Raw genomic sequence first — 16,856 nt, forward strand, 5'->3', positions numbered from 1 at the left:
CTTAAAAATATTAATAAGTATTTGGTAATTTATTGCAAGGGAACAATGTATTTTCTTCCATTACCTATAATATGAATATTATAAGGGCATTTATTGGGTAAATCTTCCCAATTTACAAAGAACCACTGAGTATCTTCATTTATTATAATTTCATAGGCTTGCAAATGATCTTCGAATGAAATAGTAATAAGTGGTGATAAAATAAACGTAATAAATTTGTCGTCACAGATAATACATTCAAGAACCCCAAACTTCAAAAAGCAATCAGATACAGTATCATTTACCTGCAAAACATTTTTTCTATTATATTTTATATTATCAATTTTGACTGAGCTAAATACACCTGCTTCTTCGGAGAAGGTACTTTTATATGTCCTTATTAGAGAAATTAATTTTCTTTCTTTTATATCGTGCAATTTCCCTAAAAATTGCGTAAGTTCTATAGTATTAGCCAGACCTTTTTTGCTTAAAATTTTGTAAGAAAATTTAAGCTGTTGTTTAATACACAGAGTTAGAAGTAAATTAATACGAGAAGTAACAATTTTAGCAGTACTTTTTAATTGCTTGTGAAATCCTTCATATCTCATTACCCAAATGTGTCGTACTAGACCAACTTCTTTCATAATTCTAGGGCAGTGTAAAAGTAAATGAAATTTTGGTTTTAACGTATCTTCAAATAAATTGCAGTAAGATTGATGGTGTTCTTGAATTAGAATTTTAAGATAAGATATAGAAGAATTTGAAATTGTTTTTGATAAAAATATATTTAATATTTTATGTAAAAGTATATAAAAATCTCACACAGGTTCAGACGAAGGAACTAAATCACCAATCAAAATACAAAAATAAATGGTCAATGCTAACATTTCAGATGCACTCATCGTTATATATTTTTTTTTCAAATATTCTGAAATAAGTAGAGGTATTGGATTACCCGTATCTATAGCCGAAAATTTGAAGTATTTTATTCTCTCATTTAATTGTTCAAGGGAAAAATACTTGTTTTTAATGAGATAATTCATTATTTGAGCCATATCATATCTTAAAATTCCTTCTAAAACATCATGCATTAAATCACAAGATAAATTACTTGTAATATGAAAATTTGACAATTCATGCCAAATGCAAACTTCTTTAATGCCATATGAAAGAGATAAACAAGCGTTATTATAATTGTCAAGATTTCGCAAATTTTCTTCATTTTCTGTTATTTGATATTTTGTTTCATTTTTGGGTTTTACAAAAACGGCAGAAATAATTTGCCTGGAAACTTTCATCAAATCCTAAAATAGAATTTAAACCTAAATTGTCTCCCAAAATTAATAGCAATGTAAAGTATACGTGAACGTCTTTTCCTGAAGATGTTTGTACTTTAATACCTTCGGTTTCTAAATATTTCAGCTCTTGAATAATATTATAAAATATACTTTTATTACCATATTGGACTCTATCGGAATGCAGAAAAACTCAACTGAGTTAAAAAAATATTTTCTAATAAAGAAGCATATTTAACGGGAAGAGAAGCAATAGAAATATAAACCGCACCTACTTTATATATACCAGATTTAAAACCTAAAGGATTATTTGGTTCAAAATCATCATAGAAAAGATATAAAGGGAATACTATTTTATTGGGAAATTTTAATTTTGCTTTTTTCCATAAGTTTCCTTGTAAAATACTGGTACGCACGTTGTCGTTATATAGAGATTCCTCATCTTGCATATAGGACATAATGTCATCAAATACATGGGGTAATTCTAAAAATTGTTTTAAAACTTTACGCAACTTTATCATTTGTCCTTCAGATTTTTTAATAATCATATTTGCTTCATAAGATTTATTTACTTTATCAAGAACTGATGTTTCCCCTATGAAAAAAGCATGTGGCTTAATATAATATTTATTATTTTCTAAAAATTTTAATCTTTTATGCACACAAATAAGTTTCAACGAGAACTTAATTCTCGTTGAAATTACGCACTACCATCCGCGTTTAGCTCTGATGGCCCGTCTAAATTTAAAATTTATGTTTTAATATACAGAGCCTAATTTCTTATAGTTATTTTAAAATTCACGCCGGCGGAAGATGGCGTTATTTCCTAATTTAATACATATTTGTAGGCGACCGAGAAGTCGAGTTGAAGGGTCTGAATAGCTCAGTGGTAAGAGCAGTCGCCCGACAAGCGTAAGACTCGGGTTCGATTCCCAATTCAGCGACTTTCGGCCCGATATTTTTCTCGCCTACAACACTACAGGGGGGAAAAGAGGAATAATAATTGAATAATTTCTCGAATTGAGAATTATTTAAAATTTGCTTGGTATCGTACCAAGAAAATTTGTGCCCCGTGCACACAAATAAGTTTCAAAGAACTTAATTGTGAATCTCGTTGAAATTACGCACTACCATCCGCGTTTAGCTCTGATGGCTCGTCTAAATTTAAAGTTTATGTTTTAATATACAGAGCCTAATTTCTTATAGTTATTTTAATCTTTTATATTCAGTTCCAAATTTTTTAAATATATTTTCAATATTTTTAAAAATGGCACAAATTGTGTAAAAGACATCTCCTATTAAATTTTGTTTTTTTAATTCGCATTCGATGGAATAAATTACGCTTGTAAATAATTCTTTTGTCTCTTCTATTATAATTTGAACAATATTTCGTGGTACAGACGAATTACTATACAGCTTCGACATGAAACGAACAATAGCATTCTGAACAGTTTGGAAAATATCACATGTTTCATTATTAGAAGAAGTAATATGTATTTTATCAGAAGCACCTTGAGTGACATTCCAGTGTGTATTTTAAAGAATTGGAAAAATTAGACAATTTTATTTGTTCGGTTGTATCTAATTGAGATTTTTCCCGTTTTATATGATTTTTAATTAAATGTTTTTTAAAGCTGTTTAGAAGAGGAAAAATACGGTGACAGTTATTTTGTTTACAAATATAGCTTTGTAAAAACGGATGCAAATGATTAATATGTTGTACTAGGATATTAATATTTACAAATGTTTTAGAACATTCAAAGCAAATCATATCGCATTCCATTTTAAAATATTCAATTATATCGTCAATATTTAATTTCTATAAAATTAAATAAATGAAGATTTTTCAGTGGTTCATCAAATAATATTTCTCATTAATCTTTTATAAATTGTAATAAGTCATTTAAAAAGGGAATTTTTATATCTTTTTCACAGATAATATTAAATAATTCCCATTGCAAAAGAAACCAAAGGGGTTCGCACTCTGGTGTATATTTTACATCCAAAATAAAATATGTTTGAAAACAAAATTTTAAAGCATCAAGGAGTGTTGCTAATTGATAATTTTGATCATCAATAACAACATAAAAAGCATGATTATTACTTAAATTAGGACCTACTATTATTATATATGGTTGAACTGTTAAACCTTTTTTATACATGAAATTAATTTTTTCCTGCTTGACCTCTGCAATATCACTTGGGATTCTTACTTGTAAAAAAAGACCATCTCCTGCTTCGGATATGGATGGTTTCCCCATTCTTGCTCTACTGCGAGGAGGCACCAAAGAGGATAATAAGAATAAACGAATTGCTGTTTTTGAATCTGCAATTAAATATTCAAGTTACTGATATGACTATATATTGAATTTTGACAATTTTACTAAAATTTAATAAGTAATAGGCAAAATAGTTGTATTTATTGTTTAAATTTTAATTATATTGAATCAGATATTACATGTTTATAAAATAAAAAGATATGTTGGTGTGTGCATTTTTAGGAACTAAAACACAACCGAAAATATAGTATAAAATTAACATATTTAAAGTAACAGTTATCACACATATTAAAATACGAATGAAATATTTTAATTTATAATTAAATCCAAAATATTATTTTATATATAGATATTAAATTGAAAATTATTTATTTAAAATACAAATTTTTTAAGCCAAGCATATTAAAAAAAAATATGTAGACCAATTTCGAATTATTCGACTATTAATTATAAATTATCAGTAATATATCAAATATATAAAAATTAAAAAAACATATAATATAATATACACACACATGCGTACACACACACACACACACACACACACACATTTATATTTATAATAATAGATACCTGTTGTTATCTGGTCTTCAAGCAAATTAAATAAAGATTCATCGGATGGTTTAAGAAGCGTTTTACGCTTGTTATAAATATAACTGAACAAATTTTCACATTTTTTGTTTATGTCAAAAGAGTCCTTTAAGTGGCAAAATTTTTGTTCAAAATCGTAGTTGATCTGAAAAAGTTTATAAATATACAATGTTTAAAATATTGTAAAATTGCATTCAAGACTATTTTTAGAATAAATGTTTAAATTAAGTTTTATATTATACATACAAACAGAATCTATAAATATTTAAAAATAATATAAATGCCATTGCTTCTTAAAAAATATGATTATAAAGTAATATTTGTGGTTTTTCAAATAATATTTTTCATAAATATTTATATAATTATTCTATTTTGTATAAAAGAAACTAAAAGCTGTTAACTAAAAAATATCTCCAGATTTCACAAATATTATTCTTATTGTAAGCAAAGATCTATATTTATGTATATTACGTATATCTTCTCAATTGTATTAAAGTTGGTTATTAATGTTGCCACAATGCTTATAATAACTTTTAAAAATTTGCAAAAATATAGACATTATTTTATAACATCAAGAAAAGGATAATCGCTACAAATAATTGGATATATTTTAGAACCAAAACATCTTCATAAAAATTTAAAAATATATTTCTATATTATACGTCACGTTCTTGTTTTTTTTAACTATGAAATATAAAATTTAAAGATTTTATAATAATAGCTGATAATTTTTTATAATGAAAACGACAACTTTAGCATTAAAAAAAACCATAAGAAATAATATCTCGTATTCATTGAATGAAAAGCTTTTTTTGGTAAACTATTATTAACTATTAAAGTGATTGAAAATATGAAAATGGTTAGGAAGTAAAGTCATAATTTAAATTAGAGAAAAAGAAAATATTATAAATATAAGTAATAATATATATGATATTAAATTAAATATATTAAATAATACTATAAATATAATTTAATAATTAGAGATTTGGCGCAAGTAATCAAAAAATTAAAAAGAAAATGGCGTAAGAGCCAACGCGCAGTAGTTGGAGCGCAGAGAAGCAACAACACTTCTTTCTTTTTTCAATATTAGTTTATTAAAAAACACATTATAATAACAAAAAGCGAACGTTTCGGATCATCTTTTGATCCTTCTTCAGCGCGATGTTAACAATATATATTACAGATAATGACGCGTTACATTAAACGAATTTGTTTTCGGCGCGTAGGTGACGCTAAATTGCATCCCGCGGAGGTCTAGTAAGCGCTCTGCTTCCAACAGTCAATTAAATATACTATAGTTATGCTATGCGACGTCACAGCAGATCTAACAAATCGAGTAAGAATAATAAAATAAATACCGAAAGATATTACACGTGAATAAGCTTTTTTGCTTAACTTAATAGTTAGAAGCATGGCTCACCAGATTCCGCGTTTTTTACAATTAATAATAATATAGTATGCCGCTGTGCGCCCCATGTCGGTTCGAGATTCGATGACGAACTGTATAAATATGTCCTCGGTTGTCAGGACGTAAACATGGACTCAACCAAGGACATGCGCAGTTGACTCAACGATAACAAACATACCGACGCATGAACGAACGCCTCATATTTTCGATAAATTATCGATTATCGTCGCAAATGTATGATGCAAGCCCTCTGTATCACTCTGCAAGTTCAAGCTATTTTTTTGGCGCTTGATAAACAGCATTTCAGAGACAAGCCTTTTGCCCAACGAGGACTCCCTGTTCAAAATCTCAGATTCTTCCCAATTAAAATCATGACCGAATTCCAGTCTGTGATTAGTTATAACCGAAGGTTGTGACATATTTCGTCGAATGTGATTTCGGTGTTCAGAAATTCATTTTTTTTAACTATCTGCTAGTTTGGCCGACATATGACGCATCGCAATCATTGCACGAGACTTTATACACTACATTGTTACACGAATCTTTTGGCATTATGTCTTTATGGATCTTGACAAAATTACGAAGTTTATTTAAGCCAAAATAAGAAACTCCCGTGTCATGATTACGAAGAACTCGCTTAAATTGTTCCGAAAACGTTGAAATGTATGGGATTGTAAAATATGAAGAGGGTCTTTTCTCAGGATGGTCTTCGTCGGGCTCCAAGCCTGTCCGATTCAAGGCCAATAGCAACTTCAGACGCTCTCGTATTACATAGAAAATGTAAAATAGAGGATAGCCATTGTCCAAGAGGACGCCGATTATCAGCTAAAAATTTTTTTGATGGAATCTCGGATGCGATAATAAAAAGGCACGATCCACCAATCCTACGATTGTTCCCCTCTTATGGCATAGTGGATGATTCGACTTATAATTTAGATATCTCCCGAAAAATGTAGGTTTGTGATACCAATCGAATTCAATTAAATTATTGTTCACGATTATCGTAACATCAAGAAAATTAAGTTTATTACCAACTCCCTCCTCCAATGTGAACTGAAGCCTTGGGTGAAAAGGGTTGAAGATACCCAAGACCTCATTGAACATAGAAGAGGGAGCCGCCAAAGCTATATCATCCACATACCTATAATAGAATGGTAGATTGAAGGGAACTCGTCCAATTGCTTTATTTTCCAAATCTTGCAGAGTGATATCGGCAATGATGGGGGATAGGGGAGAGCCCATGGGAGTTCCGAATGTTTGTTGGTATATTTTTCCATTAAAAGTGAAGAAAGTAGAATTTAATATAAACCGAACTGCAGTCAAGAATTCGTCGCGGGGAATGCTGCACTTTTCTTAATAAAATGGCTGGCCACTCTTTTGGTGTGTCGGAGGAGGATGAGACACTTATTCGCGCGGCAAACTTTAGAAAAAAATTCCTACGGGAAAATCTCAACGTTATTTTTACAAGAGCGGATAAGGGAAATGTCACGGTTGCCCTTGACAGGGAAATTTATTTAAAAAAGATGACAGATATGTTTAGTGACGAAAGCACCTATTTGATTTTACGGTAGTTAGTCCGAAAAATGTTTTTCTTACGGTTTTGATGAAACTTCGTATATACGTTAATAAAGGTACTATCTATCAACAGTAAAATTTTTAGGAGGCCCCACCATACCGAAATAGAAATATTAATATCTAAAGTTCGACACTTTAACATGGGAAGTATAGGCTATGTTGTTTTTTTTCATGTATTCGCAATTGTATCTTTTGAATGGCTCTTACCATTTTACTGAAAAACTAGTATGTGCTAAATAAGAATCTGTAGAATACAATGAAAAAAAGAAAGTAGTATGAAAACTATACCAGTTTTTCATAAAGTCAATGTTTAATTCACAAAACAGGCGATTTATGAGCAGATCGCTATCGTAGTACGAAGATGTGGCAACGATGCGCGCATCAAGAGTGTGTACGTATACATATATATATATATATATATATATATATATATATACATATATATATACAGGGTGAGCCATTTTAATTAACACACGCAATTATTTCGGAAACAAAGCATTTTAGAGAAAAATGTTTCAGACAAAAGTTTTATGGTTTCGAGGGGGCCATAAGATGGTATCATTGGTTTGACACTGAAGAGTCATTTGAAGGTCACGTGAAGGTCACTTCAATTTTTTTAAGTGGAACACCCTATATATTTTTGCACACTCTTGTAGCTTATCTCGAGAGCTTTCCAAAACACTATAATTAAGTACCTTTTCGTTAAGTACTTTTTGAGTTATGAGGCTTGAAATAATTTCTTAATTTTACATAAACCGTAAAATATCTTGTAAAATATTCATTTTTCGATTATCTTACCTTAATACTTTTACATACAAAATAATGAGAGGAATCAATTGGTGTAAAGAAAACACATAGTTGTTTTTAAGAAAAAATATGGAATTGTTAATTGCAAATTACATATTTTTTCTTCAAAACAACTATGTGTTTTCTTTAGACCAATTGATTCCTCTCATTATTTTGTACGTAAAAGTATTAAGGTAAGATAATCGAAAAATGAAAATTTTACAAGATATTTTACGGTTTATGTAAAATTAAGAAATTATTTCAAGCCTCATAACTCAAAAAGTACTTAACAAAAAGGTACTTAATTATAGTGTTTTGGAAAGCTCTCGAGATAATCTACAAGAGTGTGCAAAAATATATAGGGTGTTCCATTTAAGAAAATTGAAGTGACCTTCACGTGACCTTCAAATGACTCTTCAGTGTCAAACCAATGATACCATCTTATGACCCCCTCGAAACCATAAAACTTTTGTCTGAAACATTTTTCTCTAAAATGCTTTGTTTCCGAAATAATTGCGTGCGTTAATTAAAATGGCTCACCCTGTATATATATATATATATATATATATATATATATATATATATATACGTATATCGAAACACCATACTCAAAACATTATGCGTGAAATAAAATATGTGCTGAATTGAAAAAATAGATAATGAAGTTTATAAATTTAATTGTGTTACTTTAATAGGGATTTGTGAAAATATTAGCACTTAAATAACTCTATTTAGTGAATAAAATTTATTAGATGCAAACTGGTAAATAAAAAAATTCACTGTAATATAGCATCTTGTATAAACTTTTTATACTTAATTTATTACATACATTTGTTTTATAATGATATTATATTAAACAATATACCATATAACAATATAACAATTATATAACAATATAACAATTATATTAAACAATATTATACAAATTTTTATTAATAAATAATTGATATACAATAAATAACAAAAATAAATTTAGCATTTTTATACATTATTTTTCAAGTAATTGGTTATTTTGTTTAAAATTTTTTTATCTTTCGTTATCCTTGGTTTATTGTTGATTTTTTCGGATAAATATGTTTTCACTTTTTATTCTCCTTCTGTTGCATATATTTCTTTTAAAAATTTACAAGTCACTTCTTCTATAGCAAGTCTTTTCATTATATCTTTTGATAAAACATTTTTTAATTCACTTAGGTCAGTGTCGATCAAAGTTTTACTTTTTTCATTTAGTAAACAGTTTTTAAAAGTCTTACAATAATTAAATAATTTATTTTCACTTGAAATAACGCTGACTAGTTTTTTTAATACAATAACGTCAAAAATAGCATTATGAAAATCATTACTAGCTAGAAACTGCTTATCTAAGAAATCATTAGCTAATTTTGAAAGCTTAAACATTCCCGTTCCTTTTCTATCAGGAAGGGCCCTCTTAAAAAGTGTCAAAGTATCGGAAAATCCAAGTATGATGTTAAAATCCTTTAACATATCATTTCGTGTAATTGCTCGTATCAAATGCGAGCATTGTGAGCAACGAGTAAACAATTTTTTTTTATTTATTTAAAAAATCAGCAAAAGACATCAAGGCATCTGGTAAGTCCACAGTCTCAACTACTTTATTACGCAAAAGTAAGTCTCCATTAATAGTATGTAAACCTGTTACATTAGCTGCAGAAACGCTTATGTGCTGTGTTGGAGTAACATATACGCTAAACGTCGATTGATTACATTCAGCTGCGATTTGTAAAATGCAAGCAGAGTCGCCAAAATCAGAAGTCTCCAAGTCGAAATACACTATATCGCAATTTTTTTCGCTCATTTCAGACGACTGCAAATGATTTGAATTTAATGCTGTTATATCGATGTTTATACCGCAATTTGTTATATCGATGTTTATACCGCAATTTGGTTGATATTGAATTCCTTCGGAGTTCTCATGACGCCTTCGTAAACCTTCTCGCAATTTTCTTAATTCGTGTCTATGTGTCTTTTTCAATTTAGACCCTGCTTTTTTTGCTCTTTGCAACCTCAATTTATCTACTTTTTTACAATGCTTCGCAGTGTGCGTGCCAGGTGATAGATTTAATTTTTCATTTATCGTTAACAATGATGTCTCGCCATCATTTTTTATACAGACAACACTGGCCACTCGAAAATCAGCAGCACAACTTTTGCTAAGGCATACATTTTTTGGAAGTTTGTGTGCTATCATATTATTGACACTTTCATTACTTTGACTAGATGCTGCAACACAAAATTTTTCAGAATTACTAGCATATTTGTCGAAAGTATCTTTTAACTTTTGGTAAAGGACCATGTCCTGAAGTTTTATCGTGTGTGACGTCGATTCCTCGCGCTTACACCATTTGCCACAGTTATCATGCCGATCGAACGCGTGATCGGCAATAGATCGCACAGCCTCAGCCAAATGTTCACTGTCTCCCTTGTTTTGTGCAACAGCATAAGAAAAACATTTTTTCAAATGTGGAATCACATTTTTTTTTCATTTCTTTAAAATTTTTTGCAAGATCGTATAAGTCGTTGCTTATGTGTTTTAAAAGATGATTTTTATCTGATAACTTGTAGATTATTTCAGATCTATTTTTTCTTACAGCGGCAATAGTGCTACTATCGTCATCGCCTATAACTACGCGAGCACTTACTCTAACTTCTTTTAAAATTTCACTATTATTTATTAAATGTTCACCTGCGTTAGCTTCCATTGCCTTAGCACTTCCCGTAAAATTCAAGCGACAATCATGATCGTCTTTCGCATGCCCTGAATCGTACGAATTACATTTTCGATTACGAGTCGTGTAATCCAAAATTTTTCCTGACAAAAACCCAATGATTGTAGCGTAACCATTTAGACTATCGTAGCTTTTGCCATTGCCTCTCTTGCTCCAACCCATATCATAAGAGACTATGATATTTATAATTTCCCCAATCGAAGAATCGAAATTTTCTGAATTCGTATCTTTGCAAGCTTCTTGAGAGTCTTTTAACGTTACTAGTGTATTACGGTAGCGCGGAAGAGGAAAATTGGAATATACATCTTGGACAATTTCAGGTGGTCTGGAAAATTGGAACAACAAGCAATATAAAAAACATAACATACAAATACATACAAATACATCTTACAAATTATTGCACAATTCATCTAGTTTTTCGATGACAAGCCTGCGTTCTTCCTCTGCAGCTTTTTTGCAGCTCTCTTTCGCAGTCTTTTCAATTGATGATCCAATGATTTTTTCATATTTTTCGTATAAGTGTCTAGATACTTCTGGGATGTTAAGACATGATAAAAAATTATTTAATGAAGTATACCCAAATCCAGCGTGTACAGAACCTGTAAATAACGTTTTGTAGGTTATAATTATTATAAAATCATTATGTAGCTATAATTAATAAGTTATATTAAAACTGAAGTATATAATTCAATTTATAAAAAGAATAAAAATAGTTTACCAGAAACAGCTTTCATATTTGTATGAGAATATTTGTGATTGTCTTGATCTATCTTTCCTGTTGCCACCGAATTATTTACGTTACATTCCTCACAACGTATGATAAACACAGAGTGAAGCCCTGATCGTTTTTCATCTATGATTTTTTGCAAATCAAAGGTTTTATTACAAGAATTACATTTTAGATTTTTTCCTAATTCAGCGACATCGACGATTCGCCTTCCGTCACATACATTATTTGAGGTTGTGTCATTCGTCACGGGATTAGGTGAGGCAAGAGTTTTTTTCGCAAGTGCCATGCTTGCTAAGGCTTTTATCTTCTTCTCCTGAGCTTTTTTTCTAGTAAATTTACCACTTTTTAATCTAATTCGGTTTTCGATATTACCGGTTGCACATTTTCTAAACATCTTTGAGGTAAACTGAAAACAGCTGATCGAACTATCGAAGTACAAGATTTACAGTGTTGCCAGACTTTCCGTGTCTGCACGGAGAGACCAATATTTTTACGTTGGGTAGTGAGTGCATATTGTCGATGCTTTTAGGAAAGGTAACTTATCGGACCAACTACCTTAAGTAAAAATCCGATTAGAAAAATGATTAATGGTCTCCATGAGTTGCTAGTGAGATGGAAAAATCATAACTACATTTCCCATATGACTTACAAGCGTTTGAACTGTACTGATGATGTGTTACCGAGAGCCTATGGATTACCAAAAATTCATAAACCGAACTGCCCATTTAGGGTGATTGTCTCCTCAATCAACACTCCCCTATACCAATTAGCTGCATTTTTACATAACATTATCTATGACGCTATCCCCAGGGCACATAGTCATGTTGCCAATAGCTTTGAATTAGTCAAAAAACTATCAGGTGTACAGTTAAATGATCACTTTAAATTACTATCATTGGATGTTGTTTCTCTTTTTACTAACATCCCATTAGATTTAGCATTGGATAGCGTCTCAGAGAGATAGTGTTTAATAAAAGAAAAGTGCAGCATTCCCCGCGACGAATTCTTGACTGCAGTTCGGTTTATATTAAATTCTACTTTCTTCACTTTTAATGGAAAAATATACCAACAAACATTCGGAACTCCCATGGGCTCTCCCCTATCCCCCATCATTGCCGATATCACTCTGCAAGATTTGGAAAATAAAGCAATTGGACGAGTTCCCTTCAATCTACCATTCTATTATAGGTATGTGGATGATATAGCTTTGGCGGCTCCCTCTTCTATGTTCAATGAGGTCTTGGGTATCTTCAACCCTTTTCACCCAAGGCTTCAGTTCACATTGGAGGAGGGAGTTGGTAATAAACTTAATTTTCTTGATGTTACGATAATCGTGAACAATAATTTAATTGAATTCGATTGGTATCACAAACCTACATTTTCCGGGAGATACCTAAATTATAAGTCGAATCATCCACTATGCCATAAGAGGGGAACAATCGTAGGATTGGTGGATCGTGCCTTTTTATTATCGCATCCGAGATTCCATCAAAAAAACTTTTAGCTGATAATCGGCGTCCTCTTGGACAATGGCTATCCTCTATTTTACATTTTCCATGTAATACGAGAGCGTCTGAAGTTGCTATTGGCCTTGAATCGGACAGGCTTGGAGCCCGACGAGGACCATCCTGAGAAAAGACCCTTTTCATATTTTACAATCCCATACATTCCAACGTTTTCGGAACAATTTAAGCGAGTTCTTCGTAATCATGACACGGGAGTTTCTTATTTTGGCTTAAATAAACTTCGTAATTTTGTCAAGGTCCATAAAGACATAATGCCAAAAGATTCGTGTAACAATGTAGTGTATAAAGTCTCGTGCAATGATTGCGATGCGTCATATGTCGGCCAAACTAGCAGACAGTCAAAAAAAACGAATTTCTGAACGCCGAAATCACATTCGACGAAATACGTCACAACCTTCGGTTATAACTAATCACAGACTGGAATTCGGTCATGATTTTAATTGGGAAGAATCTGAGATTTTGAACAGGGAGTCCTCGTTGGGCAAAAGGCTTGTCTCTGAAATGCTGTTTATCAAGCGCCAAAAAAATAGCTTGAACTTGCAGAGTGATACAGAGGGCTTGCATCATACGTTTGCGACGATAATCGATAATTTATCGAAAATATGAGGCGTTCGTTCATGCGTCGGTATGTTTGTTATCGTTGAGTCAACTGCATGTCCTTGGTTGAGTCCATGTTTACGTCCTGACAACCGAGGACATATATATACAGTTCGTCATCGAATCTCGAACCGACATGGGGCGCACAGCGGCATACTATATTATTAATTGTAAAAAGCGCGGAATCTGGTGAGCAATGCTTCTAACTATTAATTTAAGCAAAAAAGCTTATTCACGTGTAATATCTTTCGGTATTTATTTTATTATTCTTACTCGATTTGTTAGATCTGCTGTGACGTCGCATAGCATAACTATAGTATATTTAATTGACTGTTGGAAGCAGAGCGTTTACTAGACCTCCGCGGGATGCAATTTAGCGTCACCTACGCGTCGAAAACAAATTCGTTTAATGTAACGCGTCACTATCTGTAATATATATTGTTAACATCACGCTGAAGAAGGATCAAAAGATGATCCGAAACGTTCGCTTCTTATTATTATAATGTGTTTTTTAATAAACTAGAACAACACAAGCGCGCGCTTCGCGCGCGCCATTTCTTTTCTTTTTCATTGCATTTTAATAATATATACACAAAATTATATATGTCACAAAATAAACGATTGCAATATAATTGCAATCACTGCAAAAAATTTGTATGCATCTATATCAAAATCAAGTACATTAGCTTTATACACATGCAATATCGCAATACAAATCCATACGCATCTAATATGTAATAAACTATCCTTGTATAAAAATTTGAAAGGAGAAAAATCATATATATATTTCTTTATATACATAGTTTTTAACTTTTTTATTATCTCGCTGACTACCAAGATAAACTTTCAATATATTTAATATATATAATATTAATATTATATAATAATATTATTATTATACAGGGTGTTTCATTTTAATCCGACCAGTCGAATATCTCGAAAACCAAGCCCGGGAGAGAAAAATATTTCAGACAAAAGTTGTTTGGTTTCGATAGGGCCATAAGATGGTATCATTGGTTTGACCTTGAAGAGTCATTTGAAGGTCACGTGAAGGTCACTTCAATTTTTTTAAATGGAACACCCTATATATTTTTGCACACTCTTGTAGCTTATCTCGAGAGCTTTCCAAAACACTATCATTAAGTACCTTTTCGTTAAGTACTTTTTGAGTTATGAGGGTTGAAATAATTTCTTAATTTTACATAAACCGTAAAATATCTTGTAAAATATTCACTTTTCGATTATCTTACCTTAATACTTTTATGTACAAAATAATGAGAGGAATCAATTGGTGTAAAAAAACACATAGTTGTTTTTAAGAAAAAATATGGAATTGTTAATTGCAAAATTACATATTTTTTCTTCAAAACAACTATGTGTTTTTTTTACACCAATTGATTCCTCTCATTATTTTGTACGTAAAAGTATTAAGGTAAGATAATCGAAAAATGAATATTTTACTAGATATTTTACGGTTTATGTAGAATTAAGAAATTATTTCAAGCCTCATAACTCAAAAAGTACTTAACGAAAAGGTACTTAATTATAGTGTTTTGGAAAGCTCTCGATGTCAGCTACAAGAATGTGCAAAAATATATAGGGTATTCCATTTAAGAAATTTAAGGTGACCTTTATGTGACCTTCAAATGACTGTTCAAGGTCAAATTATTGTCACCATCTTATGGCCCCCTCGAAACCAAACAACTTTTGTCTGAAATATTTTTCTCTCCCGGGCTTGGTTTTCGAGATATTCGACTGGTCGGATTAAAATGAAACACCCTGTATATATATTATATATATATATTTTTTTTTTCAAAACTAATGCATATATATTTTTTATATTTACGTGTATAAAAGTCTTTTTAGAAAGTCTTCTAAAAAAGGCATATTAAATCGATTCTCGAAAGTCTTGAAGTTATATCAAAAGTCTTGTTGCCTCTTTTCCGCGACGCTGATTGGTTATCTCGATTGCATATTTGACAGCTTTTGGTTAAAAGGAAGTACAAATAGACTTTGACAGTTCTTAAATAATAAATTTAAAATAGTATTTAGAAGATTTAAGATTTAATCTTAAACCAAAAGCTGTCAAATATGCAAACAAGATAACCAATCAGCATCGCGGAAAAGAGGCAACAAGACTTGATATAACTTCGAGATTTTCGAGAATCGATTTAACATGCCTTTTTTAGAAGAGGGATATTGATTATATTTATGATCTCTTGAATTTTGCAATTTAAACAAAAAATTAACGAAATAACAAATGTTTAATGTTTTAATGTTAAATTGAAAATTGATTAAAGAGGTTTTGAAAAGTGCAAAAAGGGTGCATAAATAAAAAATAAATAAAAATGTCAGACAAAGAATATGATGATTTACAAAAAGAAGTGGAAAATTTATTAAAGAGTGTAGAAGTAGATACACAAAGTTCTAATTCAACAGTGTAAGTAGATGTTTTTTGATAATTAATATTTTTTGATATTCTTATATATTACAATAATAATATAATTATATAATATAATAATATAATATAATAATGTAACATATAATAATAATAATAATAATATAATAATATAATTTTACAATATAATTATATTTTTATAACATTGTAAATACATTGCATAAAATTTTTGTATGATTTTTTTATATCATAATTATAATTAAAATTTTAATTTTATTATAATTTTTTTTAATATTCTTATACATTACAATAATAATATAATAATATAATATATAATAATTATATATTTTTAATATAATTATATATTTTATATTTTATAATATAATTATATGTTTTTACAACATTGTTGTTCGCGAGCGAATCCGACAGTGCGTTGATAGGACCGGAAGGTCGTTAAGCGAAAAAAGTGCGCCTCGTTCACACAAAAGACTGACGTTTATTGGAGTCAAAATTAAAAGACAAGTGTTTAGTGCAGTGATTTCGATTAGCGAAACTGCGGTGTAACAAAGTGAGCGCGGTTTCGCGAGCGGTATCGCGAGCGGTGTAGATACACAAGAGCGAGAAAAATGCGTTGTCCAAAGTCGTAAGCGGTCGTGTAATGCGGTTAATCAGCGGTTTGATACAGAGATTGCGAAAGTCCAAGAGAATAAGCGGTCGTTATAAGCGGTTTTTACTATGCGGAGCGGTTTTAACTAAGCGGTTTGACAAAAAGTGCGAGACTTCGGCTTGCTCGCGTGCGGTGCCCGTTATAAGGCGAGCGGAATTTTGGGCCCGTTGCGACGTGGCCCAATAAATTTAATTGTTTAGCGGTGACCTCATGGCGCCGCGCGTAATTGGCCGCCGATGAGGTCTGACGTCGGCTTTTTCGCGGTTGCCATGCGCGCA

General features: G+C 30.9%; 1 pseudogene across 1 annotated transcript; it reads right to left on the minus strand.

Annotated features, from left to right (window-relative positions):
• Positions 1-9,274: 9,274 nt before the first annotated feature.
• LOC145969966 (uncharacterized) lies at positions 9,275-11,773 on the minus strand (annotated as a pseudogene). Its single transcript, XR_014438270.1, has 3 exons — positions 11,379-11,773; positions 11,052-11,259; positions 9,275-10,985 (listed from the first exon to the last, which is right to left on the minus strand). The product of XR_014438270.1 is annotated as an uncharacterized LOC145969966 (transcript).
• Positions 11,774-16,856: the final 5,083 nt, after the last annotated feature.

Source organism: Camponotus vicinus, unplaced genomic scaffold, assembly GCF_025532165.1.
Source record: "Camponotus vicinus isolate PSW18456_S1 unplaced genomic scaffold, iyCamVici1.0 SCAF_4, whole genome shotgun sequence".
Classification (NCBI taxonomy): Eukaryota; Metazoa; Arthropoda; class Insecta; order Hymenoptera; family Formicidae; genus Camponotus; species Camponotus vicinus.